Here is a 13,448-nt window from a genome sequence, read left to right as displayed (position 1 = left end):
CATGCTTTAAGAAGGCTTAAGACAGACACGTCGTGCTGTAGCTTGGAGGGCTAAATGATTCAAATGAATGATTAAAACTGCAATTCAACGATTTATGGGTCGGGGGGGGGGCAACTGATGCTGCTCATTCCTCCTCGTTATAATATGTTTGTATTTGTATCGTGCTCATACACACGTGCGAGGGCGAACATCTGTCCCCAGATCGTACATGACAAGGAAGATAACAAGATGGTAGAAGACTTGATTTCAGCACCAAAGTGTGCATGATGTACCAGGGATGTTCTAGTGGTTGCCATGACTGCCCCGGCTCCAATAATGACTCATGCTCTGGCACCACTGCTTCAGCCGCCTTCGATACCGGTGATATCATCACAACCTACAAGAGTTCTCATGGGCACTTTTTTTCATGCAATGGTAGAGGCTGCATTTCCTAGGTTTATACATATACCCATCTAACCCCAGCTCTTATACAGTGTCTGTGAAGAGGGAAAGCACTAAACACAGGCCAGGCAGTTCAGTCTCTCAGGCACCTCTAAGGTAGATACCAGGTGCAGGCCGTGTTAATGGAGATGAACATCAGTTAGTTCTGTCCATATTCTGCAGACCCCATGGGATTTAAGAAACATGGCCATCTAATTACCAAATACACGGGAGGAGCCTCAGCGTTTTATCAAGGAGCTCCTAGCCAATATTCAATCCGGCTTCCGGGCATCATGTTGTACCCCTATTAAAAAATTCAGTCATATGTAAGTGTTTTACTAGATGCAAGAATGTTATCTAACGTGGTGACTAGTATTAAGCGAAGATCACTCCAAACTTTGAGTAGTGAGGTTAGTTATGGTGCTCACTGTGCAGACGCCACTGCAAACTTGGCGGATATTGCCGACTCTCAGGCTCAATTCAAATTAAAGATAAAGAGGGAACAATAGCTGCCCACCTTTACAACTCTTGGGCTGCTGGCTCAGATACAGCAAAACACTCTCTCCATAGAGTGTCAGGATTGGTGGAAGCACAGGAAGGAGCCAGGGACATTCATGTGATGCACATAAACCCCTTTGTAGGGTCACACATAACAATGGACTGGGTTTGTCCTGTTGGCAAGCCAGGAGGAACATGAGCAATCCATGAGGATACCTGTATGGCCCTCGGCAAGGATATTTCAAGCATGCCATCACTACTAAAACCCTTTTTGGGGCAAAACGACACAACAAGGGAAAAATACTACAATTCTCACCATCCATTTTAGTCTCCTAAGGTCCCCCAAGAACATCCAGGTCTTTGGGGCCATCTTGGAAAAAACACTATAAAAGTCCACATCTCGCAGGAGCACATTCTTGGGTTTGCTATCCGGAGATTCGTACCTGCAGTGGATCTCGCTGTGACTTCAACTTCTCGCCACTCCACCTGCTCCCACCTTCATCCTGAAGTCCATGCCTCTAGTTCTGCTCTGCACCCGGCACCTGTGAAAATAGGAGAAAGTCACCAGCAGCCTCACCCTTGCTTTTTGGCACAAAATAGGAAGATGGCTTGTGGACATCTATCGACTACCATAAATTAAGTAAAATTGAGGTACTCAATCAGTACCCTGCACCATTATTTCTGGTTCTGTTGGATCAGCTTAAGGAATCCCAGGTTCATACGAAATTAGGAGGAGGACTTAAAAGGAGTTTATCACCTTGTGGGGGTATGCAACGGTGATGAGTGGAAGACAGCATTTTGGATTCAGTACAGACTATTGGGATACCAGGTGGTGCACTTTGAGATATGGAATCCCCTTGCTGCTTTCCAGCACTTCATGGATGAGCTGTTAAGAGAATACCTGGAAGTGTGTGTGGTGGTTTACAGTGATGACATTTTTATTGTCTGCAAGAATATAGATGGCAACATATGTCACGTCCGCGCCATATTGCGACAACCTTTAAAAATTGCCTTTTTGCCACAAATGCTCGTGAAAGAGGTGAGGAATTCTTGGGATGTATTTTGCCCGGAATCCAAATGGATGTGAAGAAAACAGAAACTGTATCTTCAAGGCGGTCACCTAAATCAGCGGAGGAAATGCATTTTTTTTTCAGGTTTGCCAACTTCTACTGCCAATTCGTTCAAGGGTTTTTGGAGGTGGCTCATCCCATAATCCAGGGTTGCAATACTGGTTTCACTGGAGGGCCGAAATTACCACCCACATCCTATACAGTGGGTAGGATGGACAATGGGGATAAGTCAGTTGTAGGAGGGTTGCAGTATGACATTGAGCTAAAAAAAACATGGGTTTTGAGCCGCACTTTTTATTTATTGCTCTACTTTTTAACTGTAACCTGTGAGATACATTGCCTTGTAAAGGCATAACCACTTTGACTTATTGGTATTATGGGACATAAATCCTGTTTTTAAATAACATTTTAGGGTGCAAAGATACAGACTGGATCACAGAGGCTTCATAAACCTGGCATTACAGAAAAAGAGAGAAAGCGAAAAAATGAAAGAGCAATAGAGAGAGGGAGAGAGAGAGAGAGAGAGAGAGAGAGAAAGAGCAATAAGGAGAGAAATAAAGAGAGAGAGAGAGGGACTGACTTTAGGCAAATGCATCCTGTAGCCTTTTGGTCCAAAAAATATACACATGCAGAAAGTTGACTTACTGGTCATCAAGCAAGCTTTCAGGGAATGGTGCCAGTATCCTCTAGGGGCACAACATGTGATATCCATCTACACCGATCATCGTAACCTGGAATTCCACTTAACAAACAGTGCTACTTTATGAACAATGTTTACACACGTTTGTGAAATGGTTGATGCCCTATCACAGGGGGTTACAACACACCTGAATATGAGAAGAAAAAAACACTGCCTGTTCTATCGTCTAGGTGTTTCTGGAAGCAGTCATTGAGGCGGACAGAGAGTCTGCATTTCTGCAAGACATTCTGTCCTATTTTACTTCAGATTCCAAGAGCACCCAATCCAGTCAGTGGAACTGGGACTACATTCATGATGGTTGTGTTTGTCTTCCTACAAAGAACGCCCAATAAATCATATTAATGGATAGGCATGACTCCTCGTTGGGCAGGCACCCAGGAATTAAATCAGGTACCCAACTGGTGCTGCAGTTCTATTGGTGGCTCATTCTGATCCAGGTCTTGGAGTCCTATGTCAAAACGTGCACAATATGCGCTCAACACAAATCACTTAAGTCTCCACCTGCAGGGCTGCTACAACCAATGCCTATTCCTCCTAGTCCATGGCATATCTGGGTATGGATTTTATTGTTAATCTCCCCAAGTGCAAAGGGTATAGTACGATTATTGAGGTGGTTAAACACACCAACCGAGAGGCACACTTTATACCCCTGAAGGATCTTCCATCTGACAAGATACTCAAAATGGTGCTGTTACAATGACATATAGTCAAGTCAAGCTGCATGGATTGTCTGATGTCCTAATCATGGATCAGGGTACACATCTCGTATCTTGTTTCTATAGAGCTTTCTGTAAGCAACCTTTAACAGATGTACAAACCAAATGCACCAATCAGGCTAATTGCCCGTCAAGAGAGTGAAGACCAAATGCTAGAATAAGAACTCGGGATATTATACATATTGAATCTCACTCTTTTGAGAAGAATAAGGCAAAGGTCAATCCATTGAATATGATATATGACCTGTGGCAAAGTCCCCTGTCTGCCCCTTGAGGTCGGGAGTTCATGGGGGGCCGGGGACCACTGCCAGCTGGACCTGTAAGTGGTGAGGTAAGAATCCAGGCTCATCCTACCATGCCCCAGCCATTTGGCAGGACATGTCAGGACATGTCATATTCAGCTAAAACATACCTCTAATGCATTTAAGGAAACCCCAAATGTAGACCAAGTTGCCAATCCACACAAAAGTGCTCCCAGTGTTTGCCCGACAACCCATGAAACATTATGTCAGAATACCTCACAGCCCAGTAAATTATTAACAAGGCAGGCAAGGCAGGCAAATGTAGGGATCACCGATCCAGGAGAGTGGTCTCCCCTAGGAGTCGAGAAAGTGAAGCACAGGACTTGGGTCATTGGAAGAAGAAGCAAACAAGAAGTTCTGCAACACCAGTTCCCTGGACTGTGAAATGGAAACCCAGATACCTTTTGTTGTTTGATTCCCAAGGACTAGATAACCCTGTTACTGAGTTCTAATTGACTAATTGTCCCACCTCTGTAATTAAGCTCTTATAAATGAGAATGATTTATCAAAACTTCTGTGTCTCACTTATATTGATCTATACAACTAGTGACAGTTGACAGAATATCAGCTAAATCTGGCAGAACTGCAGTGGAATCTCATGAAGTTCTTTGAGTTTAAACACTTATACGTCAGCACTTATTGATTACTGTTTAATAAATGTTGTAGCATGATGATGAATTTTGAAACTGTACTATGGATTGAGAGTGGTAATGACGCACTTGTGCAACTATTAAAAGTAGGCGGCATGCGTGAAGGTACACATCGTTAGGATGATGGCACTGCACTGGACCACTTAAAATCCAGAAGAACAGGGCAAAAACAAAGGTAGGCATGAGATGGGCAGGATATTTATCAGGGGAATTGTTCCATTACATTATATAAATAATAGAAGCCTTATTATAGGTCCCAGTCATGAAATCGACAGAAATGTATAGCAATCCAGTCTCCTTTACTGTAGAACTGAGGTGCACTGTTCCAGGGAGGGCATAGTAAGACAGTAAGAAAGCGCCCAAAGAACTTAAAAATAGGGTCCAGTTCTAAAATTAATGTAAAGAACTGAACAATTGACTTCTAAAAGCCCAAAAGGCGGGGGTTTCAAAACCTGTGTTGATTAGGCGTATATGCTGTACTCACACAAGTGAAAATTGGTGCCAATAAAAATGTATGGGCAGCACTAAATTTAGAAGTTACGAAGAGAGACCAACAATGATTCTGGTATATTAAGGCCAATGAGATATTAAAGAATCAGGAGCTTTGTGAATTCATGGTATTAATGCTTATTCACATCATATTGAGAAAAATGACAACGCGTGTCTACCTTGCAGGGGAAAGGAGATACATTTGACAAAATATCTAATACTGGAGTCTCCATAAAACAAGTGCTGAAACCAAAGAACAGCAAGACAGCAAAGCTGGTAGTCCTGAAATAAGTCCTCTTGACTTATCTATGCCAACGAAATCCGGGAACTGATACTGGTGATTGTGTATAAGGGGGTGAACAGAGGGTTAGTTGGTCTAGCTTCATGGAGATTGGAGGAAAGTATACAATTGTCTAAAACGGGTGATAAGAAAAATCTAAAATGTTCTAGGCCAATATCACTAATAGATGTGCATGCAAAGTTTTATTGTAGATTATTGTTTCATAGACTCTATTTCAAGATAGATGGATCAGATACTGCAACAACCCCCCAATTGGTCTTCCAGAAAAAAATACAGTTTACCACTTGTATGTCCTGAATTTGATGGGCTTTAAATGCCATACCACAAGCGGTGAAAAGATATATCTGACATTTTCGGGTCTTCTTATAGCGTTCAGAACTGTCAACAGGAACACAGTGTAGTCAATTTTGGGCACGTTTGGACTGCTTGCTTGTCTTTTGAACAGCACTTGGCCCTCATTCAATCATGGGCAAGGCATTGGAGACATGTACAACTTATAAAAGTGTTTTCACTATCACTGGGGGTCATTAAGGATGTGTCTTGACCCATCTCGTTTTTATTTAGCAGTACAGCAATGATTTTATAGGGCATTGCAGAAAGGGGGACAGATTTACAAATCCTTTCAGGGAGGTGTGCACTGCTACTATTATGCAGATGATGCAGCCATCATTGTAAAAGAGAACATCATTTGGCTATCTTTTGCTGTTTTTTTGTGATTCCAAACCTGTCCACTACCATCTAAAAATCCAAAGTGAGTTCTATTGCGAGGACAACACCAAACAATAGACTAGAGCTGGTAGGTGTCTTATGAGTATTTATATTAAGCTTTCGTTTTTCCTCTGATTTGACGTGCAGGGCCCATATCAAGTGAGCATTCATCTTAATGTGCCAATCTATTGGCGCTCTGCTGCATTTCCGTTGGTGAATGGGGGGAGATTCTTGATATATGGCATTGCAAGCCTTCATTGCCGTAACAGTAGCAGAAGCGGCCTAAGTTTATGGATTGTTGTGTGACTTTGCAGAGTCCTTTTTAAACTGTGAAGAACCCCACGGTATTGTCACTGCTCCCATGGGGTAAGCCCCTTCTCATGAGGCCAGGGACGTGAAACCGCTGCCCGATAACCCAGTTGGTGGTGGTACTCAGTGGGTGCCTCTCATGGGGTGGGAAACCCTCCATGGGACCAGCGAGGATCACTTTGGGAGAATGCAAGATACGCCCCCTCCATTTCTGTCATCTCTTTCCTCTCACCCCACTCAGTCCACTACGATCCCCCACACATCTATCTCTGTAGGGCAGACGACCCCACCCATACAAATCATACTGGGATGAGGAAGAGTGAGGTGTACCCAGATGGAGTGCACACAACCACTGACATGAAGAAGAACAGGCAAGGAGGCAAAGGCCCACCGCAGAACCAACATATGCGGTACAGTCAACTATAGTTAGCCCCAGCAATAAAAAGGGAAGAAGGACTGTGTACCTTGTCAGATCCTCCCTTGAGAAACTGAGAGATGGCTGGAGGCTCGCAGCAGAGAACGGGAAGGGCTGACGGAGCCTCGCCAAACACACACTGTGTTCATCGTTGTCCAGGCTGAAGAATTGGGGGCCCGAGAAAGAACAGGAGTCAGGCCACGAAGCACATGCTGAGAGGGTCCACAACATAACAAAAGATACTTGCGTTACCGTAGCGGGTGGTGAAGATTGAAGGATACAAAGGAGGCGGTTGGGGAAGGCTGAAGAGCCACTTCTCCCTCATACCAGTACTTGGGAAGAGCTAAGAGACAGTCAAATGACAACCCTGCCTGGCAGGTTAGTGAACCAGGCCTGGGTACAGCATGCAATAAACCTGAGAGAGGGGTCTGGGACCCATACGAAGTCAGGAAATCCCAGCAACAGCTGCACACCATGTTCTGAGGCCCATACAAAGTCGCTGAAGCCCTGCAAGAGGAGCACACCAGTGTCTGGGACGCATACGAAGTCAGGCGAGCCCTGCAACAGCAGAGCACAGGGCCAAGGACCCACCAATAGCAACAATTACCCAATCAAGGACCTGGGGCACATAGTAAGTCGGTGATATCCCAAGATAATATAAGGGGTCTGGGACCCACACAAAGGAGAGACAAGTGACGCAACGAGTCGTTAAGATCCTGACACAAGCAAGAGTGGTCTGGGACCCATAAAAGGGAGAAAGAGATAAGGGGTTGTGGACCTATTGCCCAAGGAAGAGAAATGTTCCGAAATACTGAGATCTACAGGCAAGTCTGGCAGGATAGTGAACCAGACTTGATGCTACATTTGTCAGCCAGAGAGAACAGGGGAAGAGACTCCCCCTGATACTTCGGAACTGTGTTTTTTGGGATAAAAAGATGTACAGTCAAGTCTGGCAGGATAGTGAACCAGACTTGATACTACATTTGTGAACTGGAGAAAGGAATAGGGGGAAGAGTCATCCCTGATACTTGGTAACTGTGTTTTTGGGAATTAAGTAAACCTACAATTAAGCCTGGCAGTCTAGTGAACCCGACTTGATGTTATACGTGTGAAAGAACATGCGAAGAAACTTACCCACCCTAATTTTTTTGTAATTAAAAGAGACTGGGAGAGAAAAGAAGAGGGGAGGCAATTCCCAGTTAATCCTTTTGTGTTTTTGTACTTTTGGAGGAGCATCCGTTGTCAAGAACTTTTATGTTAATTGGGCCACATTACAACTATGCCGGTCCAGAAACAATGGTCCCGGTAAGATTACCGGCACCGTTGTTTCCAGACTGGCATATTACAACTCTGTGGGTGGGTGCTGTCCCGCCCAGCAGGTCAGACTAGCCAGGCGAAACAGCACCTGCCCGCAAAGTTGTCACAGAAGCACCGACACCGTTATCAACAGTGGTCCCCTCTCTTATAGAATCCCTTGGCACCCTTGGGGAATGGGGATTTACAACTTACCAGTGCCAAACTTTCTGGTCCGCCGTGGTTGTAATCCCCCGGTGTTACTGAGAAGTCAGTTCCGGTAAATCATTACGGGTCCAGTAGCAACCCGCCAGTATCACTGGCAATGTTACTGCTGGACTCGAAATTAGGGCCATGCGTTTTCTCATCAAGAATTGAACATTTGAATCTATATGCAGAACGAGAGAAGCCTCCTTCGGGATCAAGTACATACCCAGTTTTTCCTTATTTAGTCTAGAGTCTAAGGGACAGAAAGAGGTTTGGACGCAGGAAGGTGGACATTTTACTTTGCTGGACATCCTGACAGAGTTCGTAGTCTTTTTGTTGAGGTAGGGCAAACCCTCGTAGAAATAAGGCAAGATATGTTTTCCTTTTCTCTTCTTTTATATATAAATAAAAGTCTTTGCCAACATACATACCACCCCTGTTTCAGACTCGTACTTCTGCTCCCTTACAAATCCCAACTGTAAACACATATCTCAAAAGGATGCTCTCAGTTAGTAATGCACACCAAATGCTATTGTAAGGTAAGGACTTCACATTATTGGGGGGCGAGGAGGGAGTTCGCTGCAGTTGTGTGTCGTGGCGTGCGTAACAGTCATTGTAGCTGTGCAGCTGAGTTTGAACGAAGGAGAAGCAGAGCAGAGGAGCTGATGCGGGGTTTAATGCCGGGTTTAACGGCCTAGCAGACTGGAGTGGCAGTGAAAGGGGCAGCCCCTGCAGTTTGCAGCAACCAAAGGACCTTGAAATGACCTCAAAAGGCGTTATTTGGCCCCTGAAGATGTCCCCTTGTGAAACCTACGTTCACGCACAAAGAAAACAGAAGTGTAAACCGAACCGGTGACTGGTTGCTCACCTGTCAACCTTTGCCCGCGCGTTGGAGTTTGTAAGCTCCACTCAAACGCTATACAGCGGACTGGTGACAGCTGATCTCAGCTCATGAACAGGTGAGCAAAGTTGATTAATGATTGAACACATTGTTGCATGCCCTACTCCAGTCAACCCGATTGGCAGAAATGATCTGCAGTGGCTGATTTCTATACTGCTGTGTGAGGCAGCGAATGGTCCACTGTTCCCGTGGGGGTGAGCACTTTGAAAACCTGTGGATTTGTACTTTGCCTAGATTCTGCTTTGAGTCGCTGAACTGCTTAATTGCTGAATCGCTGATTCACTTTTTCCCCAGATCTTTTGTGACTTGTGCAAATATTTTATTTTGGGGGGGGGGTGTTTTTTTTGTTATCTCCACTATGTTAGAACTCCACTGGAGTTTAAGCACTTGGAGCCAAAATCAAAAAGTGGTGATTTTGTGGTAGCGGCTACCCAGTCTCTGAATGAGGTATTGTTTTTCATACTTGACCAACCTTGACATCCCTACAGGCTTTCTTTCCTTTTTTTCTTTGCAAAATGTTCGTTCGGAGTGTGATCCATATGTCACATCGTAAGCATTGGTTTTGAAGCAGCAACTTATTAAATACTTATTAAGGGCGTGGGAGTTGGAGCCACAGGGAGTTGGAGCTTGCTGCCTGCTTGGAGGTAATCTCTCATTCGTTTGCGTACAAATTCTGCCCCAAGTGTTACTGGAGACTATGCTCTTGACTCCGATATTTTAGGAGGCTATTTCTTCTGCACAGGACGCTTGGTGACGTAACTGTCAGAGGGTGTTTGATTCTTTACAAACTCTCTCTTTAATCCTGCCACAACTCTGGAGGGCTGAAGTGCAGACCAGTCTCATACCTGACTGTGCAGTTGTGGTTGTCCTTGTGGAGCACCAGTGGAGGACTAAACAGCACTGAAAGTAATCGAACACTAATTAAATAATAATTCCTTCTTGTGCTACAACAGCTTTGAGACAATAATTCAACAGGAGTCTACTGGTTAAGCTGTATAGTTGATTAGATGGGAGGAGGGGGGAGCCTCGGACTAAGCGTGCTTCTTAAGCTGTAGTGCGTTCCTCCAAAGCTTATACGTATTCCTAGAAGGACAGGAAGATTATACTGTAAACAGACAGGAAGAGAGGAAGAGTCATTGGGCCTCATTACGAGCATGGTAGTAGCCGTGCGTGCAAGGCAGGCAGGGCTACCGCCATGCCCGCCACCTGCCCCGCCACCCACGATTGGGCAATAACCAGCCCATTACAAGTTGAATGGGCTGGTAATTGCCCATTTGCGGGTGGCGGTATTGCCGGGCTCCCGATCCCCAGAACAGAATGGGGGTGTTGAGCATGGTTGCACCGGCACTGTTGATTAATAACGGTGCCGGTGCAATCACGGGTTCTTATTGCGGGTGCCGCACAGCCCACCAGGTAAGACCTGGCGGGCTGTCAGGAATACACACGCAGAACTCGTAATGCGGCGGGATGGTATGAACGGTGCCGGTGCTTTGCTGGCACCGTTCATACTGTCACTGCCAGGGTTGTAATGAGGCCCATTGTGTATGTAACTTCGGACTGTATGTACGTAACTCTACACCCTATCATCAAATTCTGTTAGAGTTGGCATTTTGTAGGTTACCTTGACTATCCTGTTTACTCTAACAAGGACTTGGGCCATTGAACTAATCTAAATTGATTTGACCTGATTTGGTCCCAGAGAGTGGCTATATAATTAATGTTTACTGTGTTAATACTTTAACTTTTTAAGGATTCTTTTAAATCCTCTTCGTTTTAAATAACTGATGTATAGCTTTGGTATTAATTGATATTAATTGGTTTTAATTGCTCATTTGCATCTTAACCTGTGTTTCGTGATATTGAATATATTTCTTAGGTTATTTATACACTTGTCCCTTTGTCCCACAAGCAAAAATGAAAAAAATGCTGCCTATTCTATTTCACTAAAGAAGGGGGGCGTGTTCAAACTATTTGAACCTACAAGAGATGTCAATACACTTATACCAGAAATTAAAGATTATTTACATGATATTGAAGGCCCAAATGTTAAAACAATAGACCCTCCAATTTGCCAAAGGGCTGAAGCAGCTTTAAATTGTGTATCTGCTATTGAATATACAGACATTCTCTCAGAGTGTAGCCCCCACCCTACAGCCTCTACCACATTCAAAAACCTTTGGGTGCCATAGGAAACAAAAAGATCCCATGGACACATGAAATAGGGACATTTTAAGGGTGGGGGGAGAAATCATGACCTACCCATTACAGTGAGTCGAGACATGGGGGTTCAGAGGATTGAATTTTATCCAAATACCAGGGATTTGCTAATATTAGATAGCACCCCCTAGAGTACTGGAGGTCATAGGCAGCCAAGACTGACAGAAGGAACCGAGGAGAGAAGGTCCACTTACGACTGTGGATGAACATGAGGGTGGTGTAGAAATCATGGTGCCAGTATCTAATAGGTGCCAGGCTTTGGGAGTGGAGATGGACCCAGGTGTTGCTACATCTGAGCATAAGGAGAGGTTTTCCCCACAGGGACTCCCAAAATAGTAACCGAAGTGGCACTGAAAAAGGACCAGTCCAAGGGCATTAGTGGAGGTACTCAAATGGATGGAGTCATTGTGCCAAGCATATCACAGATGAGATTGGGCAATGACAGTTTAGGCACACTGTGTGACTATCTACGATCATTGAGTGTGAGGGCCTGGAAAAAGTGATCATGGAAAGTTTTCATCTCTTTGGTACAGAACTTACAAGTATTAAGGAGAGGTTATTGGTGGCACTTGTAGACAAGGGTGCACCTGGTATCACAAGGCATAGGGCAATTCCACTGACTGCGACAATTGCTAAACATGCTCATGTTCTAGCAAAAGCCCTGTTCAGCGGCTGAAAGGGTGGGGGGGTCAAAAAGTGCCTAACAGGGTGGATAATAGGCACATAAGAGAGCAGCAGTGCTCGTTCAATCGCCCGGGGGGGTAACCCCAGAGGGCATAACATAAATAGCTCAAAACCCAATCCATTTAGGATCAGCCCAACACATTTGATTCCTTTCGGCCATAGGAGTATGGTAAATCAGGTGAACGTCACATGTGAGGACCACCACAATCACTCCAGAACTGCTGGGGTATTGCAGAATAATTCATCTGTTATTCTGCACAATGTAGGTAAAGTCGCAAGTGGAGTTTTTGAAAACACAGGAGTCATTCATTAACAAGTGTATTCATTATCTTAGACATGTGAGAGGTTTCAGATCCATCATTAGGAGTGATATAGTTAAATGTGTGAGACAGAGTACGCCCCATAGTATTGATGGCATGATGATGTTATTTCTTTTTTAAATGATTGGCTGAAGGAAGGTTTGTTGTCCATTGAGTTCTGGGTTTATCCCCCCCCAGCCCCTTGGTCAACAATAACGATTAGATCATCACACAAGAACCAACGCTGGGGTAATCGGAATGCTGGCCATGTCTCTTGTGGACATTAAGTCGTGAGTAGAGGGACTGATAATGCCATGTGTGAGGCAGGTGATGGCCAGTAGATACCACTCAGGATGAAGTAGATTCACAACTCAGAGCCCCTGAAATGGAGCAATGGCCTAACTGGAGAGAAGTTCGATTAATCGCCTGGATAATAGCTGGCCTAAGAAAACATCTGGCAGATTCCGATTGGTGTAGCTTTATTCAGGGTTATGATATAATCGCCTTCAAAGAAACTTGGGAATTGGGAATGATCCCCTTTCAGTGGTATTAAGTGTTTCACGTCCCTGCTATGAAAGGAACAAAAGGAAGGTAGCCTGGCAATGTGGATTAATATGGTCCTCTATTGGCAGGTATCAAGCATTGAATCCTATTCCTCTGATGTACAATATCTGGTAATTGATTTGCCGGGTGCCAAATCTATTTCTATGATTAATGTTTACAACTGAGTTGCAAACAAACAAAACAATGATGTGATTAATACAGCAAGGAGACTTGCTGAAAATAGTGAAGTATATGAGGTCCTGGGACCTCGGATTGTACTTGAGCCCCTACCCGACATGGTGGGGGTCTGGGATGATCATGATGAGGTGTGGGATGTCCCCCTGCTGAAGGCCTCCGTAACTGGGTAGGGTGCACCCACAGGTTCTTGGTTTTGCCGCTTCCCTTTTTGGCATGAATTTAAGGGCTTTTAATTGGCATTTTGGGAAACACCGGCCTGCGAAATTGACCTACCAGGGGAATAACTGGTCTTCGCACATTGACTATGTTTTTCTCTCAATCGATATGTGGATGCATGAAAAAGATTTTCAGGTCTTGGATAAGGAGGGAAGTGACCATAGACCATTATTTTTAACATTATTGGTTATGGTCAGACTTGAGAGTAATCAGCAAAGTATCTTAAGTAACTCAATCCAACCTGTAGGCCAATCCAATCAAAGAATAAAATGGTCTGAAATTGATATCCTATCTTTGAGATCAAGCATCTAC

Source organism: Ambystoma mexicanum, chromosome 2p (genome assembly GCF_040938575.1).
Source record: "Ambystoma mexicanum isolate Mex_15411 chromosome 2p, UKY_AmexF1_1, whole genome shotgun sequence".
Classification (NCBI taxonomy): domain Eukaryota; kingdom Metazoa; phylum Chordata; class Amphibia; order Caudata; family Ambystomatidae; genus Ambystoma; species Ambystoma mexicanum.
The sequence above is the reverse complement of the archived record's forward strand: the minus strand, read 5'-3'. Positions refer to the sequence as shown.